Source organism: Acipenser ruthenus, chromosome 5, assembly GCF_902713425.1.
Source record: "Acipenser ruthenus chromosome 5, fAciRut3.2 maternal haplotype, whole genome shotgun sequence".
Classification (NCBI taxonomy): Eukaryota; Metazoa; Chordata; class Actinopteri; order Acipenseriformes; family Acipenseridae; genus Acipenser; species Acipenser ruthenus.
The window spans coordinates 35,400,355-35,411,997 of record NC_081193.1 but is presented as its reverse complement, the minus strand read 5'-3'; positions in this window follow the sequence as shown (position 1 = coordinate 35,411,997).

Sequence of the window (11,643 nt, the reverse complement as noted above, 5' to 3'; positions counted from 1 at the left end):
AAAGCATAATAGTTTAAAAAGTATAAAATATATCAAAATGTTGTACACAAGCACACTATTCCAGACCGGTCTACACGTTTTAAAGTTTGAATGGCGTTTCTAGCTTAAACGGTGTAAGAGGAGTAGCGTGCCAAAGAATAAGAAGAAGAAGAAGTATGTCGAAGATTTAAAGTTATGTATTATTGTCTAAAAAAAAAAAAAAAAAAAAGTCTTCACACAATTTTGTAAATCAATACATTTTAGGAAGTACAGTTATAAAAGTTGGAATTGGCCAACCTGTACATGTAGCACAATGATTTGTTTCAACTGGCTGCCCCACACATGATTGATGAGGGCAGCAGTGTGGAGTAGTGGTTAAGGCTCTGGACTCTTGACCGGAGGGTCGTGGGTTCAATCCCCGGTGGGTACACTGCTGCTGTACCCTTGAGCAAGGTACTTTACCTAGATTGCTCCAGTAAAAAAACCCAACTGTATAAATGGGTAATTGTATGTAAAAATAATGTGGTATCTTGTAACAATTGTAAGTCGCCCTGGATAAGGGCGTCAGCTAAGAAATAAATAATAATAATAATAATACTGGCATCCCTGACACTTATTCTTTATAAACACTGCAACTCCCTGTTGAAAGTCAGTTTTAGTCATGATGGCAAGACAGCAAATAGACTTTGATAAAGTAGGTGCCAGGTTGGCAGGTGCTTCTTGTCCAAGACTGTGGGTCACTACGAAGAACAGACGACATCCTCATCAGAGCTCACCCCCTGAAATGATGTCTTGGCTGCCCATGGTGGTCCTGATATTCTAGTGGCAGTGCTATTGGAATACAAACAAAACATTTAAGAGATGGGCTGGGGGATAAAAACAACAACGATCCAAAACACATGAAATGCCATCAGTACCATCAAAAAATCTGATAAGACAGAGACAGAACGAATACAGTTAGCACTGAAGAAGTATTTTAATTCAGAACGATATGATTCTGAAAATGTCACTTGCCAAAAGATATTATTTTTGTAGTAGGTTTTATTTTTTTTAATGGGAAAAAGGGTAAAGTCAATGTGAATATTTATATCGGGGGTGTTTTATCGGGTTTTATTGGTTAAAACCGAAAATCAGAAGCCCTAGGTATAATCCGCCTTGTCATCTCAGATCACCAGTTTAATTTTTTTTTCCTGGGTGAGAGCAAGCTGGGCCTCACTTATAAAGGATATCTGTGACAGCTTGTCAGATCAGCAAGATATATGAAGAAGACAAGGACTAAACCGGTAACCCTTCTCTTCACAAACCAAGACCTCATCCCAGTCAGCCAAAGAAACAGAGCTCCCGGACACCAGATGATAGGCTTGTGTCATTACAAATATCCTGGTTGAAATGGGGATTGACTGCAGTGTTGTGGAAAACTAGGCCTAATCAATATTCTCACTACGAACAGTGTCTACCTGCAATACAGTCTACCACCCCATCCTCTTTTAAATCTCTCAACATTAATGACCAGTATCTTTGCACCATGGCTAGCCCACCTTTCATTTTTAACCACGTCCACTCAGAATGTCCTGGGTCCTAGTGCCCCACCTGTAACTCTACAGCACAGGAGTGAACAAGATGGAATTAGAAATAAATACATGATATATGGCTCTATTTTGAAGCGAGCTCAAGTTCAGTTTTTCAGAGAGGAATATAACCATTTTAATGGTACAACACTAGCAATAAACTATCAGAACTATAACTTACATGCTCCTACCAGTACCTATGTTGTTCTTAACTAGTTTTATAACATTACCATTAGGGAGCAGCAAACTTGGATTTGACTTGCAAAATTACATTCAAACAACTCATAATTACATAATTTGACCACTATGCCCAAGGTTCAAATCCCATCAGAAATTAAGCATTTTAAATTTGGGTTTAAATTCAAATACAGCATATATTTTTGAGGAATCACCTATCAGTACTCAGTAGCACCCTGAAACCTTAGGTCTAAGGGAGCTTTTTTTTTTACTGAAGCAATCAATATCAATACTAGCTAACGTACGTTCACACAAACTGATGCAAAACCCTCACATTCCCAGTAATTCACCTGGCACATATCTTTCAAGACCGCACAAACCAAGTGTCTAATGCTAACAGTCAGTCCCTCACCTACAGTAAATATGAATTATAGTGCTAGTTCTGTACCAAAATCACATGAATCAATTTCTAGGTCATTTAAACCTTTGTCCCATTGTAATTGCAGTATGTGTCAGCTGCTTTCATTATCACTGCCAATGAGTGCATTGACTAACAATGCTGCTGTCTGAACAACTACATTTGGAACGTCTGTCTAACTCTGCTGGCATAGATTCTTCTTAGGCAGTCTGAGGAGTTATTCCCTTAAGGTATCCTTAAAAATATACTTTTCCATCACATATTAAAAAACCTTGAAATCCACAGGCAATAAAAAAAAAGAAAACTCTGCCAATTCTTTCTGAACCCTCAACGGAGATATATGCGCCTCTTTACACAGGATTATAAAATCTGAAAAACAACAAGCTTTTTTATGTAACGCACAATAATTGTGACTGATCGGACCAGGCTAAAGTGCTCTGATTCAATTAAAATGAATACCTTGCAAAGCTTTTTCTCATAATATGATTTCTTTATACGCAGAGGTGGTACTATATGTATGTGCAATCATAGCTGAGGAAACCTGATTCTTAATGCAAATCTAAAGGCAGTATGAAAACCTCTTGCAAATATTGACATTGGGTTTGCCTTGAAACCTGATTTGCCTTGAAACCTGATGTTTTTTACGTGACCTCCCTGAAGCAGGATAATTGGGGTTCTACTGTATATTGTGGGTCTACTGAAAACAGCTGCTGTTATTGACAGAACTTCATAAGATCCAATCAGCTACTAGTATTCCCACAGGTGACCAATGTCATTCAGAAGCTGTCACTCTTCGGGCATATTCCCACAGGCATCCCCTCCAGTCAGTTCATGTCAGCGTGTCTACATCCTGCTGTGGAGCCATGGGGGGCAGCTTCATTAGCCCCATTCCAGTTAAGCTGTAGGTGGTAGCCTGTGATACATAGATCACTATGAACTGTTCATTAAAGTGCATTTTAACCACACTGCATTGTTCATGGGAGGTGTTTTATGTTTATTTTTTCATATCAGCACTGCCAGAAGTAAAGCAAAGGGGATGGGTGGTTTCCTAGCAACCATACCTTCCTCACCCAAAGGTAACCCATATTTTGCATGTGCTGCACTCCCCTTGTAAAAGACCTGATTTGTTCTGGCAATTGTTGTGAGTTATGTGGCTACTATCCTGCATGCAATGTGTTGTATACTAATTCATGTAAAGGATTTACAGACAGGAAACCATCTCTGTACCACCAGCTCATTATTGTACAGTTCTCCTGCCACGTTTTGCAATTTCTAAAGCACTGCTCTGATGTTGTAGAATTTGACTCACTTTATGTGGCATGGAGTTCTTGATGGCACCCCAGGACATCCCAGTGGCTTAATGTTCTAGGGTTCAGAATTTACTAATGGGAGAGGTCACCTTTAAATTGAACCACAATGTACAGGGTCACTATCTGAGCCCAGCACCAAAAAAAATAAAAATAAAAAAACATTTTAAAAAAAATTCTCAGAGCAATAATATGTTAATAACGTTACAATGTTAATAAAATGTACAAGACTCATTTAAAATAACTGCACAAAGTTAATTATTTTATTACAGGTTAAAAACATTTTAATAATGCTTTTACTTTCACTCATGGTAAGTGTTTGTTTTGTCAGTTAATTGTTTTATGTGTTTATGTGAATGCACGTCTGGTTTGGCTAAATAAGGCAAATCTGTCATTTTCACTGGCTTAGAAGGACCTATACTAATGATTTAAAATATGAATACCTGTGGTTAAATTATTTAATGCCATCATCTTCAAAGGTCCCATTTATCTGATGATATCTAATGACGTTTCCTTCCTTCTGGTAACACTCTTACACTGAGGAGAGCTGATGTGCTATACATACAATTCAAAAATGAAATACAGTGAGGCAGCACAGTACAGTTGGATAGTATATGCACTGGTGGGATTTAAAGGCCATAGCATGCTCCAGCCCCTTCTGACAGACTAATGTAGTTTCCAGTAACTCTTACCTTTGCATGGGAAAGCCCAGAGTGAAAGTATTTTGCAAATCTGATCCTGCTGAAGGAAGAATTAGCAAACAAAATGGTGAGGAAAAATAAACTAAAACTCTATAAATGCCTCTGCATCAGCAGTCACATGATTGATGATAATTGCCACTAGAGTAAGTGAACTGAAAATGGCATAGCTCTCACAGTACATATGTTCATGGCAATTTAGTAATAAATTCCAATTGTATTAAGCTTGGTGATTTCATTTATATTAGCTATAACTAGAGAATGCTGAACTTGACCTGTGTTTTTTTTTTAAATTTAAAGCTAAAACTAAGTATTAGATACCTAATAGTATGTGTTCATAATTCAATGACAATCCTTTACTCACTGAAGTGCTTGTCTCTGAATGATACATTGAGCTCTATTCACTATTCAGTTTTTTAAAAATCAAATAAAGCTTGATATTCATCAAACTGTTCCGGACTGTTGTTTGCTTCATCTTTACAAGTATTAAGTCTGGAAAACTAAACGAATCCCAATGAAATGATAAAGGGACTTATTGTGCTAGGAGCATTATTTTTAAAGGCTTGGCAATTACCTCTTTCATTCTGGTTGTATGTATTGCTGTATTGCTGCAGCTGTAATGTGAAATCAGTCTGTGTGTGTCCTAAGCCTATTCACTGTGATTCACTCTTCTCTTTAGCCTGTCAATAAATAATGTGATTCCTACTGAGCACAGCAGTTATAAACTATTGCTGTAAATTAGATATGCCAGTTGCAGGTGTTTGGCTATACTGCATTGTACCCGCGAGATCTTGGTGTCTTGTTTAACAACCAGTATCTGACGCTTCAATTTAACCCTTAAGGTTTAAGGCCTTTTAAAAAAATACACTTAAAGTAATAAAAATACAGCCAGAGAGAAAGCGGAGGTACATGTTGAGGTTTCAGCCAATAGGAAATATTTATGAAGAGAGCTGGAAGGTCTGAGTGGGGGACTGTGCTAGTTAATGTAAACAGTAGTTTTCTGGCTCTTACTGAATCTCCTTTAGGCTATACATGGTCTGCTGGAGAAGTACATCAGCTTGTGAAGTGTCCAAGCATGGGACGGTCCCCTGCTTAACTGAATCCTTCTATGTTTTTGATTTCTTATTGCTTTTTGTCGATCACTAGGAATGCACACAATTAGAAACAGGGGAGCTCACAAATAGAAATAAAAAATATTTTGTTACTGTTTTTCATTTTAAATATTTTCATAATCCAACATATTTTAATAAACAAAACACAAAAAAAGAGACTGGAGCAGATATGTTAAACACAAGAGAAGCAGAGACAGAGAGCTGAATAAAACCAAATAAAACAAAGAGGTGTCAATGAAGGTAAGAATGTAGCTGTACAAAATATGTCAAGAAGGCTGCCGGGCTGTGTGGAGTATATCATCATTTAAGATAGTATAGTAGATTCCTGATCCACTGCAGGTGAACAATGGGACATCATTTAACATTACAATTAAAAGAAGAGTCCCATTTCCCTCTTTAATTCTGATGTTAAGATGCTAACAAAAGCCATGGCCAACTGTCTTGAGTCTGTTCTCCCTTCTAAAATGTCTTTAGAATAGGTTTCATACTAACATCTATTTGCTGTTATATATGCATCCTGTAGACCAGGAGTTCTCAGCCTTTCTGCTTCTGAGGCCCCCCACCCCCCACTATATAAATTCCACGGCCCACCATATACAATATATATAATCTACACACACACACACATCAGGGATGGAAAGCAGTTTCACCTGTTCCAGGTTTTACAACGAGCTTGATTAACCCCAGTGTGAACAAGCTCAGGTTTGTCATATTAAACTTATACTACTAAAACCAAGAATGGAATTATTTTTGTTTTACTTAATGTGAAACTTGTTGCTGGTGCCAAGCAACAGTTCTTGCAAGACATGGAGGTATCTTCGCCAAGCACACACACATGTCATGGCCAATGTTCATCCTGGCTTGGTACTTTGTTTTCATCGATGTCATGGCTGAAAATCTGGTTTCACATAAGTAGGTTGTACTGAATGGGACCAACACTTTCAGTGCTGCAGAAGAAGCAGTGCTGTATTCATCGGAGCACTCACACCAAAATGATTCCAGCGGCATTTCACTGAACTTGGTTCTGAGGGAGCTGTCTGATGAAATGTCAATGAGCTCTTCTAACAGCTTTGATGGGATAGAGGGTGGCAGTTTAGCTTCAATATTCTCACTAATGGGGTTTGTACCCCACTGGTGTGTAGCGGCTTGTTCCGTCGTGAGTTCAGGAAAGTAAGTATTACATTTGTTGAGTAGACCAGACAGATGCGCTGCCAGCTGTGGTTTGGTTACGTCAAAGTCAATGTTTCGTTCCTGAATGAAAGAATGTAAGAGCTCAAACATATCAGTAGTCCCCCCACAGACACGAACTTCCAGAGTTGTAGTTTCCTTTTGAATGTGTCTATGCTTTCACGCTGGGCAATAAAATGAGTGCTCCCACCTTGCATAGTTTTGTTCAGCTTATTCATTTCACTGAATATGTCTGCAAGGTGACCCAGTTTTGCAAGCCGCACGTCATCTTTCAGCACTTCGGCAAGTTTGGGTTTCTTGTCACCTAAGAAAGTATGTAACTCTTCCTTGAGATATACGGGTAAGCATTCTGCCTCGAGATAGCCATCTCACCACGATATGCATGTGCAAGGAATGGTGCTCTGCACCCACTTCCTCACAAAGTGCAGCAAAACACCTGGAGTTTGTTGCTCTGGATTTAATAAAATTAACGAGTGTTACCGCTGTGTTCAGAACACTGTGAAGACCTGGTTCAATATCTTTCACAGCAAGTGCCTCTTGTGTAAAAAGCAATGTGTCCAATAGTTTGAAAATATCGTGTGACTTTGTTGTTGTCTTGAGCTGCTTGCAAAACAAAAAGTCTCCCTTTATTCCCTTATTCCACACATACCGAACATAGGCGAGTAAATTGGACATTTTACAAATGTCTATGGATTCATCGAGTTATATAGCAAAATCAACACAGCCAATCAATGCACTGCAAAACTATGTCTATTGACATAAAAGCGATCCGTTGTTTGACAGTGTCATTTGACATTGGTATTTTTGCCAGTTCCTTGGCCTTCTGCTCTCCAAACATTTCCTTTACAATTTCAATGGCACACAGCATTATCAACTCCTCAGCAATCGTTTGCAATATTTTTGCTTTAGCTATTTTCTGCGTCACTATGTACAATGACACTACAAGCTTTTTATCCACAGTAGTTGTGGATTTCATTATGGTTTTAGTACCAAGCAGTTCCTTAGCCTTTCACTCAGAAAAAATGTTCAAGTAGTTGTTTTCGTATTTCCTTCATTTTGCAGGGTTAATAATGGCTTTATGTTTTTTTACTCACAACACCACCTCCTCTCTGTTCTTCAGCCCTTACAGTTGAACTTGTTGAAGGAAGTTCTGTATCATCATTCTGTGGGTTTTGTTGTTTTGATGCTGATGGTCAAATAAAAAATGTATGAATATCTGGTATTTATTGTGTGTGTTTCCAATGATTTTTCCTCTGCTTTGTAATCTGTCGTGCTCCTACTGAAATAGCCCTATTAGACCATATGTAATCTGAGAACGTGTTACGTTACCTGAGAACGCGTTCATTTCTGCGCATGCTTATGACATGCTGAAGCTAATAGGTTTCAGCGTGTCATAAGCATGCAGGGAAAATAACACATTCTCTGGTTAATTTTTGGAGGACCGCTTGAAACCTCCACAAGGCCCCCCGATTGAGAACCCCTGCTGTAGATAAAAGTGATGAAATACACTAGGTCTTATCCAGAGCCAAGGGACATGTTTTCCAAAACTTTTTTCTGCAATTTTTTTTAGAATAAATCAACATCAGATATTTCATGGTTTACCTGCCAGACATCTTTTCATTTCTTCATAGTCAGCCTTTACATAGACATTATTGCCCAATGTCATGGAATAAATGATATCTCCTGACTTACTTTATCTGCGTTTCTGCACTCAGCTATTTGTGGCTCAGATAAGCCCCTGTTATGCTATTCCATTCCCTAAACCCTCTCACATACTTATTTTAGATAAAGGAGCTCTTGCGTGTGTGTTGTGGTTAGTACAGTCAGCAAATTATAGTGGTTAGTATGGGTCACACAAAGGGAAGCAGTTGTAGTCCCTTGACTGGTTATGTAGGTCCACCGTTCTTGGTAAACTTTCTAAATTGTCATATACAAATTAATTTTGAGTTTTATGTATGGTTTTGGTACACAAGGGGATGAAACAATATCCACGCAAATGGATGGAGATGCTGATTGATCACAGTTCAAATCAGCATGAAGTTTTAACATCTACTCTCATGTAATGGAAATCATTATAGACACATCTAGTGTATAACATTCACTGCACATAAGTACAGTGGCAAGCTTTAATCATTCAGACTATGACAAATACCATCTGATTCTGGTACAGTTTGAGCACTTCAAGTTTTGTCAAATTGGATTGTATGCTTCCTACTTGTCGGCCTCCCCTAACTCGAACATGTGCCACTGGTTTCAAATTCCTTCCAAATCCCCTTCAGTTTAATTTGGTGTGCTTTTTAAAAGACTTATACTGTTCACACACCTCAACCTCTGCAAGTTCTAGGCAAATAGTATATGCACACATTGAATTCAAACATTACTGGCATGTATTCCCCAGATCTCTGGCTTATATTGCAATACACATCTGATGTTTTCAGGTTTGGTACAATGTGACCTGTGATATAGAATGATATATGAATGTGCTTTCTCTATTTAAAAATTGTATAAAATTGGTTATTTGCATATAAATCATTTAAACTGAGTTGCTGTTTGCACAACATGTGATACAGATAGTTTGTGAATGTGTTTGCTGTGTGTAAAGCACTGTACCTGAGGAACAACTACAGTTAATCCTTTGGGGGCTCAATATGAGTAATTTAATTATTACCATTTAACTATAAAAAAATCTTATTGGCTATTCAGTTTAATTGCTTATGCTATGCTAAGGATAATCATGTAAGCTAAGAAATATACAATTGTATGGTTCTTAATAGATATGTTGTTATCAGTAATTTGAAACTAATTGAGAACTAAAGGTGTTGAGGAAGAATGCTTTTGAAAATGTGTGTTTTGTGTAGTGTGAAGAAATAAGTGACAGTACTGGTTATGGAATAAATGTTAATTGGTGTTTATTTAAAACCATATTCTCTGTTAAGTTATCAAGAGACAGTTGTAATTTCTATATTGTAGGGTCACGTAGGGAGAAACTTAGTTTTGCTACAAGGTCAGAGTAACGAGTTGTGTTTTTCTTTTTATTGGGAAGTTTTCCTGGCACCCAAACTTTATTATTAGGCCAATTCTGTTACATAATTTGGCAGTGCAGTGTTTATACAGACACAGACATTTTTAAACCACCTGCAATATTATTACCTGTGAAAAAGTTATTTTTGCATGCATTTATCATGCACACTCAGGAATATAATAGAAGTAGAGAATATATTTTTGAAGAGTTACGGGCTAATTTGCAAAGCTCCAGGAAAACATTTGCATTTGTGTTTTGCTAGTTCGGATTCATAATCGGTTTGTTTTCCCTGATTTGAAAAAAAAAAAAAAACCTGGTGCCTGGTTTGCACTGGAGTACATGTACATGCTAGTGAATCTGGCCAGACACAATTACAGCCAAACAAACAACAGCCAAATGTTTAAAGGTCCTCTTGGCCTCATGTTGTAATGCAGTCTGGTTCACAGCTTAGTGGAGTCACATGCAGGAGCTGAAACAGGCCCATGGGAAACACTCATATTTAGCTATTTAGAGTCTGAATTGTAAAGCTTGTCCTCCTGTAATCTACATGATTATCCCCTGATGGGAATGAATGTCCACGACGGCGGTGGGCGGGAAGGGGGTAGCGGTATCATACTTTGCCTGTATCACAACAAATCGCCTCAGATGCGTTGTGAGACACGCAAAGTGGCGATATCCTATATTATACAACAACCAGACACTGCTCTCCCATTATTTTCTATGGAGGTCAGCTGTTCTGTTATAATTCAATAATGGAAAAGATTCCACTAAAATGCTTCACAGGAACACTTGTGCCCTCCTCTCAAAAAAACTGTTTCAACGGACTTCAATGATTATTTCATACAAACAGAGCTACAGTAAATAAATAACTTTCAAAAGCTGTGATAGTGACCAAGCATTGCTGTGTCACATTACTTGGTAATAATGAAACCCCTTTGTTTAAATAATGCCCTCGATTTCCAGTCTCAGGCCTTAATAATGGAACTCAGGATTGTAACACTCCACAGCAATGCCATTATCCCTTAAACAACACATACTCTGTAACTGTGAGGTAATTTGAAATGAAAAACAACTAACAAAAATAGGTTTAAAGTGAGCCATAAGGATGTCCTGAGAAATCAGCAGGGCTATGACGTCATATCTCCCAATAAAACCGATCCTTGTCATTGTATCATTTTGTTGATATCATTGGGATGAAACATGGTATGAGGGGTGGAAATCTGCATGAAGTACCTACTATCAGCCTGTGACAGAGATCGAATGGTGCTTGGTGTTAGATCTCCCTCTCGACCTGTGAGGGCACGGTGTAACGGGAACAGAGTACCCTTAACTAAATGGCACAACTATTTATTCTGTAGGGTAGGTGGAAGTTGGTCATTTAGGAAAGGGGCACAGCTACGGTACCCAAACTCATTGACCCAGACGTTAAACGGTGTGGCATCTGAGGATTGGAGGAGCGGATGCGCTCGTTAAACTAAGGGTCATGAGCATGGATATAAATAGGGGTCATAGCTGACGTGATCTGTTCCTTGGTAAATGGTTAGAGACAACCTACAAGGAACCTGTGTTACCGTACTGTAAACCGTGAATTTGTTTTGTCTGTTAGTGTTTGTTATAACTGTCTGTTTGTTTTAAACTAGACTTCCTATAACACGATCCGGAGCTGTAGCAGAAGCCAGCATAAACCCGGACATCACTTTCACACCTGCATTTCACGGAGAACTGTAATACACCACTTTTCACTATCACTAAGAACTGTGTTTGTGTTTAGTGTTGGTGTGTAAAACTGGACTTTTTGGTTACGGGTCAAACCAGGGGATTTACAAATACCGAGTGATACACGCCGCTGTATCCACTCACCACTTTGCCACACAGCCCTATATCAAAATCTGGCATTTATACTTCCTGTGGTGACAGAAACCTACTTGCAACAGGATTTTTTATATTACAAAACGTATGTTAGGAATGCCATTTGCATTACAAATTGTTCATGTAAGGGACTGCCCATTCACAATAAAGCAATTGCTATAGGTGGCAGGTGTTTCTAGTTATTTTGTCCTGACTAGCAGAGAGAAGTGCGAGAAACACACTACAAACTAATATTATAAACGCTCAAACACAACAATATAAAGTACTGTATGAATCTCACGGTTGAAATATTTAAGGCATATCAA